The 9,138-nt window shown below is 55.2% G+C and overlaps 1 protein-coding gene and 1 long non-coding RNA gene across 11 annotated transcripts in view; one reads left to right on the top strand and one right to left on the bottom strand.

Moving 5' to 3' along the window:
- The window catches only part of LOC309658057, a 271,553-nt gene that overhangs the window by 79,336 nt on the left and 183,079 nt on the right, over nt 1-9,138 (bottom strand). The gene's annotated exons all lie outside the window — the stretch shown is intronic.
- PTPRF (protein tyrosine phosphatase receptor type F) overlaps nt 1-9,138 on the top strand; it is an 86,026-nt gene that overhangs the window by 1,434 nt on the left and 75,454 nt on the right. For all 10 annotated transcript variants that reach the window (XM_082454866.1, XM_082454863.1, XM_082454859.1 and 7 more), the window contains exon 2: nt 5,935-6,011. The gene's annotated coding sequence lies outside the window, so the exon portion shown is untranslated. The remainder of the gene's footprint in view (nt 1-5,934; nt 6,012-9,138) is intronic.

The following is a 9,138-nucleotide window of genomic DNA, read 5'->3' as shown; positions in this document are numbered from 1 at the left end:
TGCCCCTCTGGTTCTTCCACCCCAGGGTGGGGGAGGGGCTCGTTTTTCTCCCGTTTTCAACACCCCCCCACCCCCAGTGCAGGGCCCCGAGTTGGAGCAGGTTGGTGGGTGGGAGCCCGGTACCTGTCTGAGCTGTGAAAAGGAAGGGAGGCTGCTGGCAGGAGGGGATGGGGGAGGTGGTCCTCTGGATTCCCCTGGGGGCAGCGGGGCAGGCCTGGGAGGCTGGACTGCTGAGTGTTGGTGATGAAGGCTCCACTTTGGCTCCTGAGCAGATGGGGGCAGGGATCCAGAGTGACCTGGTGCGGGATCGGGCCAGAGAATCCCCAGAAGTGCATTGGGGTGTGAGGCCTGGAAAAGGATCAACGGCTGATGCTTCCAGGGGGATCCTCAATGGTGAGGGATCCTTTGAGAGGCATGAGGGATCCATTGGGATCCAGAGCAGGGTTCTGTCAGAAAATCTCGGGAAATTCTATGCTTGGCTCCTTATCAACGCCTGCTTCAGGAAGCAAGAAAATCCCCGTTTTTCACTGATTATATGAATGAGCCCAGGGCTTCAAGAAGGAGCAGGTGTACCTCCCCAGGCACAGCCCTCCACATCCGCAGCCCCAGGCCCAGGCCACACACTCACACCCCTCTCATTTCCACACTCAGCTCACCCTCCCACCCCTCACCCCCACTCCACATCCACTTGTCTCCTGAATGCCCTCCCACTTGCACACTTGGGCCTGCATGGCAGCCAGAGCTCAGAAATCTGCTGTGCTTGCACACCCATGTACCGGTCTGTGTGCTTGCTTGTGCTCTCACTGCACCCCTATGCACAGTCCAGGGAGGGTGTGTGCACACTTGCAGTCTCATGCATTCTTTTTTTTTTTTTAATACATTTATTTATTTATTTATTTTTGGTTGTGTTGGGTCTTCGTTGCTGCGCGCGGGCTTTCTCTAGTTGTGGCGAGTGGGGGCTACTCTTAGTTGCGGTGCGTGGGCTTCTCCTTGTGGTGGCTTCTCTTGTTGTGGAGCACGGGTTCTAGGCGCGCAGGCTTCAGTAGCTGTGGCGCACAGACTCAGTAGTTGTGGCTCATGGGCTTAGTTGCTCCGCGGCAGGTGGGATCTTCCCAGACCAGGGCTCAAACTCATGTCCCCTGCATTGGCAGGCAGATTCTTAACCACTGCGCCACCAGGGAATCTTGTGCACACACTTTCTCTCACATTTTTGCTTGCTCAGAGACATTTGAAATGTCTCTGTAGTTCTGTTTTCTTTTCCATTTGCTCTTTCTCTTCCCTCTTTTATTTCCTTTAACAAGGAAATTGTTTTCATACAATTCCTTCCTCCCTCCTTACACCTGCAGCTCCTGGCCTCCCTTCTAGTCAGCCTTGTGCACGTAGTGAGGGTGGGTGTGGTGTCCAGGGCTTCTAGGAGAGGAGGCTGGATTTGGGTGCTGGTGAACCGGTTGGGGTGGGGGGGTGGGGCGGTTGCAGTAAGAGTAGACTCGCTACTTTTCTTGGGAATTGTATTGATGTGCAGCAAAATGCTGGCCTTGGCTCTCTGCGCTCCCTCCACTCTTTCTCCCATCAGTCCTAACTGTAGGAGTCCAGTACTGAGGGCCCTTAGTCAGAGATGGGACCCAGACCTCTTCCTACAGAGGCTGTGACACATGCTACAGCCCCTTCATTTTCCAGTTTGAGACCTTGAGGAGATCCCTTCCTCCCTGAGTCTCAGTTTCACCCCCTGTAAAATGGGAGAGGTAATCCAACCCTGGCCAGTTCCCAAGGCTGTTGTGAGAATCTAAGGGGACTGTGTGGCAGTGTATCAGCAGCAGTGGTGGTCGCTTCCCATGTGACTGACACTGCCGTGTTCTTGGGCCAAGCTTGCAGCCAGGGCCCTGCCCTTGAGGAGCTTATGGTCCCGGGGGGAACAGATTGCATCATGGGAACGCAGAGCAATTCAGTAACCTCTTATTGATTGCCGAGTGTGTGCCAGACTTTGGGCTAGGCACTTTCAGCCAGGCTGCCATGCTTCCTGTGGAACTAACAACTGTGTAGAAGAGGCAGCCCACCTCTCAGGAGCTGCTGAGGTTGAGCTCAGCAACAGCTCACCTAAAGCAGCTGCAGTTCTGAGCTGAGTTTACAAGATTGGGGGAGTTCACCACGAGGCAGGGGAGAGTTCAGAGATCAAGGAGAGATGAGTCTCAAAGAAGACCAAGAAAATGGGCTATCTGAATTGCGTTTTGAGGGATGAATAGGAGTTTTCCAATTGAAGAAAGGGCACTCTAGGCAGAAAAAAAAAAACAGTATGACTAAACACTCAGAGATCTTATCACTAGTGGCGTGTTCAGAGTTAACAGCAAATCACAGAGGATCTCTATTGCCCTGTTAAGTTACTGTAACTTTACTGTGAGAACACAAAAGGGAGATATCAAAGAATTAAAGCTTGAGGGTGTGTGTGTGTGTGTGTGGAATGTGCTATGATCAGATTCATGCTTCTGGAAGAGGATTCTGTGGCTACGGGAAGTAAATGGAGACAGGATACCCAGTGAGGAGAAGGGTACAAGTAAGTCAGGTGAGAGAGAATTGTGGCTTGGTAGCATGGAGCCATTTAGAAGGCACATTTATTAGGGCAGGATGATTTATTGGATGTGGGGGTGAGGAAGAGGAAGGGGTCCAGGTTCCTGGGAGTGAGTGGGTGAGGCCTTTACTGAGCCGGGGACTTGGGGATGAGAGGTAGATTTGGGGCACAGATAATGAGCTCAGGGTTGGACATGTTGTTTTTGAGATGCTTGGAGCATTTGAGGGTCGGGTGGAGGACTTTTAGGAGGTGGTTGTGTGTGAGGATCTGGAGTTGGGGAGAGAGGTCTGCGCCAGAGGAAGGATGGAGAGTTATATGAAAGGGTGTAGAGCTGTGTTCAAGAGAAGACAACTTCAGTGGTGAGGAGCGCAGACTCTAGTTTCAGACTGCTGGGTTCAACTCCACTTAATAGCAGCGTGACCTTGAGCAAGTTGCTTAACATCTCTGAATCAGTTTTCCCACTTGTCAAATGGGTATAACAAAGTTCCATGTCTCACAGCGTTGTTATGAGGATTGAAGTTAATATGCAGAAAGTTCTTAGAATAGGGCCGGGCATCTAATAAGCACTGCCATCTCAGTGTTAGCAGTTGTTATTGTAATAATCCTCAAAGGGCGAGGTGCAAACCCATCCCCATCAGAATCTCAGTGAGAGCGGCTTTAAAAACTAGACATTGTTAAGGTTTGGGCATCTGCTCACCTAAAGTAGCTGCAATTCTGAGCTTAGGTTAGCTGGCTAACCTAACCTAAGTGCCCAGCCCTCAGCCCTCATGTCATCGCTGGGATTGTGTGTGTTGCTCAGGTGTATTTGACCTTCAGGTGGGCTGGTGTGAGAAGACTAGAGGATGAAGCCCTGGGGAAGAGACCCCACATTGGGAGCGGGTGGAAGGGGATTCTGAGAAGGAGCAGCTTCGGTGTGTTGGGTTCCCTGTCCCCCCAACCCACCCTGGGCCCTGGGCCCTGGGCCCTCTAGTGAGGTGTCTGCCTCTGAGGTCCAGATGCACCCAGGCTCTGTGTCGCCAGCCTCCAGATCTGAGAACAATGGTTTTGGCTCCTCGGCAGTGTTGTAGCTGTTTCTGGGGACTGTTCTGGTGCAGCTACCAGGGCTGCCTGAGGGCTGCTCTGGAGGGGCGTCCGTGCTCCTCTAGATTTCAGCTTGCTCCTTGTCCCGCTGTCAGGCCAGGTTCCAGGCTTGGCAAATGACGGAGAGCCCTGCCAGGGGCCAGCCCCGGCTTGGTGCCAAGGCCTGCTTACCTGATCTTGGTCACGGCTGCCAACCTCACCCCTTATGAGGCCTTTGTGTGTGCCAACCAGTGATTCCTAACTTGGGTCCGGTAGCAGTCAGGCCGTTTCTGAGTAGCTTTCTAGTTGGTCTCCTGGGCACAGCCGGCAGCCCTGATTGTTGTTGTGTCTGGGGTGGTTCTGGGAGCTGCTACTGGTGACTCTGACAGGTGATTCTGATCGCCCTCCTAGGTTATTTTGGGGCACCGGTGGTTCCAGGTGCTGTTCTGGCTCGTCTAGAATCCTATTTGTGCTATAGGGTCTCTGCAAGTGCAAGGTTCTGTGCCTGTTTTGTCTGTTCTCTGACCCACCTCCAGGCCATCTGGGGCACATCCCTCTATCCAGGTGTGGCTCCTGGTCAGCTTAGGTCCAGGTGCCAAGCCCAGTGCTCCTGGTGTGGCCTCAGGTGTGGCAGTAGTGCAGCTGGCTTGGGGGACCCTCCCCATTCTCTACCTCAGACTCTGCCCCTCTGCCCCAGGGTCCCTGAGCAACGGTGGAGCTGACAGCCTCACATCTGGCCCTGTGAGGCCCCGGCAGGCGTCCCCAGACAAACCGGCCTTTGAGTTTGGGACACGGAAGCTGGTTTGTCTGGCCAGACCCGCCCGGCAGCCTGTGTGCTGGGAGCAGGGAGGCCACAGGGAACTTTGCGGAGAAGCCGGTGGGCTGGGAGACGGAAGCCTGCGGCCATCCTGAGGCCCGGGCTGTGAGCTGTGGGGGGAGGGGTGATGGAGGCAGGAGAGGGTGTGGGCTGCAGGGTCAGCGCGGGTGGTCGTGGGTTGGCCAGGCCTGTCCTGGCCATGCTCAGGCACGAGGACGTCCCCTGTGTCGCAGAGGCGGTCTGTCTCAAGCGAGGCTGATTCCCAGGTGCCAGGTGTGGGAGGCTGGCCTCGGGTTGCTCCCTGGGGTCGTTCCCTGACCCTGTTCCTGTGTGTCCGTTTGGGGATGAGCCAGGGTGGAGCTGCAGCGTGGGTCGGGATCCCTGTGCACGTGGGGGCGTGAGGCCGAGGAGAAACGGGGCGAGGTGTGGCCTGCGTGGAGTGGGCAGCGGGGGGCCGGTTGCTGAGCTGGGGAGCGGGCGTGTCCGACCCCTGCCCCCACTCAGGACGGGGCCCACGCTGGTGGGAGCTCAGTAATGGTTCTGGAAGGAAGGCGCCGGGCTCTGTCGCCCTGTGTGTGCCAGCGGAGGAGGCGTCCAGGGGCACACCTTCATTTTAAAAATTATAGTGCAGCAGAGTGTCAAAAATAAATATTGCTTCTGAAGCTTCTTTGAAGGCTGCATGGATGCTGGCGCGGTTCTCCCAGGCTGGGCTGTTTTCTGTGAACTCATTCACGCGTTCATCCGCTCAGTCAGCATATCTTGATGGAGCACCTACTATGTGCCGGCTCTCTGCTGGGTGCTGGGGACACGGAGGTGAGCCGGCACACACTGAGCTTATGGTTGTGACTCAGCGGCCACTCGGCAATTGTATAAATAAATAAATCATATCGTGGTCACCACTCCAAGGCAAGGTCCAGGCGTGTAGTCTGGGACATCCTGGAAGGCCTCCCTGAGAAAATGCTCTTGGCTCTGAGATCCGAGGGCTCACTGGCTAGAAGAGGTGCGGAGTGCGGTCCAGGCAGTGGCATAGGGCCCGGGCAAGGCTGAGAGACTGCAAGAAGACGGCACATTCGAGGATCAGAAGAGGAAGTTTTCGGGCTGGCTGGCTGGCTGGCTGGCTGGCGGGAGGGAGCGTGGCCAGGTTGGGCTACAGAGGTGGGCAGCGCCGACTGCTGTGCTGGAGGGTGGTGCTGAGGAGTTTGGACACAAGTTTTTCTGCTGAGGTCAGGGACTTGGTCTGTGTTGTTCACGGCTATATGCAGGGTGCCTGGCAGAAAGCCTGGCACGTAGTAGGTGCTCAGGAGTATGGAAGGAGTGAGTAAATGAAGTGAAGAGATGGGCATTTTTCTAAATGGGGCTCGTCCTGCAGGAACAGTTCCATAACCTGCTTTTTCTTCCCCCTGCGTAAACAGCAAATTTTGAATGTTTCTGTGTCAATACCTGCTCTGCTGTAATGAAATTCTTAATGTTTCCTTATCCTTTTCTCTCTTTCCAGGAAGGAGCGGAGGCCCCAGTGCCCTGCCCTCAGTGCTGGTTGTCCAAGAGCGACTGGCGTGAGCAGTCAGAGACCTGGTGAGTGTCCCCCAAGTTGTGGCCGGGCAGGGGTGCCGAGGGCCAGGCCGAGAAGCTTGGATTTTGACTCAGGCTGGTGGAGAGCTGTGGAAGGGTTGTCACTAGGGGCGTGACATGATCCAGTGTGCGTGTGGCAGAGAGGTGATGGAGGCCTAGACCAGGAAGGCGGTGATGGAGGTGGAGAGAAGGGATTTGAGTGTTATTTAGGGAAGCCAAGTAGACAGGACATGGTGAAGGGTTGAATGTGGGGCATGAGGGAGGGGAGGTGTTGAGGATGGCTCCCGGGTTTATGGCCGGAGTGGGTGACGGAGGTGGGTGGGGAATGATATACAGCTCATCAATTGCTGTAGGTGTGAAATAGGCTTCCGGGTAACATTCTAGGACTTACACCAGGATCTCTATGCTTCCCATTCACCATGTTTCTGTAGAAAAGACTGTTCCGTTCAACTGTAGGTTGTGGTAGAAAGATCAGGGTACTCACAAGATCTGGGCCCATCCTTCTTTGTCTCTTTGAGGTCCACTTCTTTCTTTCTGCTAGAAGCACAGAACGGGTGGGTTGGAGTTACAGGGAATGAGGTTGGGGAGTTAGGTTGGAGTCAGAGTGTGCTGGGCCTTGGTTGTCAGGCTAAAGACTGTAGACTCTCCTGAGGGTGGTATGAAGGCACTGAGGGTTCTTAAGCAGAGAAGCAACATCCACACATTCATCTACCCATTGCCCATTCGTTTGTTCATTCGTGAAACATTATCTGCATGTCTACTGGGGGATAAAGCAGCAAACAGAGCTGAGAACCTTGATCAGATATGCATTTTTGTAAGCTGAAAGGGGGCCTTGGTTTGTTTGCAGGATGGGCTGGAAGGGAGTGACCAGAGGCAGGAAGCCCACCGAAGACATGGGCGCTGATGACGTCCTCCTAACATGGCAGTGGTTGGGGTGGAGCCAGGGCAGATTCAAACGTATTGACCAGTGACATACGTGGGATGAGGAAAAGGGAGAATTTGAGGAGGCTGGCTGGCTTGGGTGGCTAATCATGGTGGTGCTTGTCACGGAGATGGGGACCTGGAGAAGGAGTGGGACTGGGGAGGATGCGTTCTGCTTGGGCCATCCTCTCTAAGCTCCTTGAAGGCAGAGCCCATGACTGTCTTGTTCATCACCCTGCCTTCTGGCTCAAGGCCCAGTAAGGCCCACTGGACAGTTCTGCATGATGGCTGGTGAAGAGGGCTGTGGAAGAGATGGGTCTGGTCTGGGCGTGGAAGGGAAATGAGCATGTATTGGGTATCTGCTGGGGGCAGGCCCCGTGCGTGGTGAGGTGAGCTATGGGACTATGTAGAAGGTGCGGCAGGAAGGCTGTGTCACAGGTTGGAAAGGTCAGATGGAGAGGGTGGGTGTGGAGATACCTTTCACCTGGCTATCCTCAGATGATGAGTCTGACATTCCTGGGAGCCCAGTCTCACCATAAAAGGTGTCTGAAATTGGAGCCCTCTGTCCTCTGGGGAGGCCACTTGCTGATGGCCTGTTGAAGAGGTAGGGGTGGGGTGTGCTGTACGGTCCAGCTCTGGAGGCAAGACTGACTTGGAGGGGGAGGGGAAGGTGCTGTGAGATCCCGAGGCCTAGGTACAGCTAATATATGTCAAACCTACCTGGGGTATTTGGGGCCCAGGGTACCCATAGGGACTGAGTTCTGGGGCAGGGACCAGGGCAGCAGGCCTTAGGTGACATGGGCAAAGGATCTTGCTGTCTGCATCAGAGTTTCTCAGCCTCAGTATTGTTGACATTTTGGACCAGATAACCCTTTGCTGTAGGGCCTGGCCCATTATTGTAGGATGTCTAGCAGCATCTCTCGCTTCTTCCTACTGTGCCAGTAGCACCTACTCCCCCATCCCCGTCGGACAATCAAAAATGTCTCCAGACATCGCCTAATGTCCCAAAGCAGGGCAAAATCACCCTGGATTGAGAAGCACTGGTCTACACCACTTCTTGCTGCCTTCACTGTGCTGTACAAATCTGGGAAACTGGGGAGGGCCACGCAGGGAAGATTCACAGTGATAGGCCACGGGAGCTGAGTTCTGATGGGTGAGTAGGCGGCTGAGGCCAGGACAAGGCATTCTTTACAACAGAGAGAACAGTGGGTGCAGAGGCCTAGACGCAGCCACGTCGGTGAACATTAACCCAAGGGAGGCTCCACTCTCCAGAGGAAGGAGGCTGGACGGCTGGTGGCTTAGGGGTTATAGCTGTAGGAAGGTGCCTCTGCTGGCTCCCTTGGTCTTCTGCCCCCAGAGCTAAGCCTCTGCTGCCGCTTGTGCCCCACCCACAAGGCTCTGGGATGCTCTTCCTAAGCTCCCCGTCCTCTTGCAGGGGAGACCGAAGAGCTGAGGGCTGCCAGAGGGTAAGTAAGGTCCCAGCTTCGAGAGGGAGGGAGGGTGGGCAGATCCTGGCTGTGCTCACAGACTCTGGCCAACTGGCTGGAGGAGCAAAGGCAGCCTGCTGCCGGCAGCCTCCTTTCCCGGGGCTGGGGTCACGGCTGAGACTGATTTATTCCCATCGTAATCTGGTGGTTGGTTTAGTGAGAGTTGGAAACATGTTGGTTTTCCCTTCCCAAGTGTAACAAGGCCTGTTCCCGCTTCTGCGGCCACTGCTGCAGTGCCACGTGGTGAAGTGTCTGGGACGTGACAAAAGGGCTCGGTTAGCTGCCCACCGGTTAGAAGATGAACAGCTCCACTCCGGGCTCTGCCTGCTCTCACGCTCCTCTGCCCCAAGCGCTGGCCTCTCCCCTTCGCTGGCCGCTCCTTGGGGCCCTGGATACCCCTCCTTCTGCTGATGTCCATTTTGGGGCCCCAGCCTCCTGAGAGCCAGGGTCCTGGCCTGGGGAGGAAGCAGGGAGGAGGCTGTAGGAACAGGTGGTATTTGGAGACTAATTAATATTTGTGAATAATAACACGTGCCCAAGGGAAACAAATCAATTTGTGTTTGCATATTCATGAGGAAGCCTCGGAATGATCCCAGATGTTCTCCAGCCAGGGAACCACCCCCCGCATGTCTGGCGTCACATGGTCTCTCCTGGGGGGCCCCCCATTGAGGCTGGCAGGGGTGGTTGGGTGGGCCGCACGGCGGTGACGTAGCCTCTGTGTA

This window comes from Balaenoptera physalus (assembly GCF_965194825.1).
Source record: "Balaenoptera physalus genome assembly, chromosome: 1".
NCBI classification, from domain to species: domain Eukaryota; kingdom Metazoa; phylum Chordata; class Mammalia; order Artiodactyla; family Balaenopteridae; genus Balaenoptera; species Balaenoptera physalus.
The sequence above is the reverse complement of the archived record's forward strand: the minus strand, read 5'-3'. Positions and strand labels throughout refer to the sequence as shown.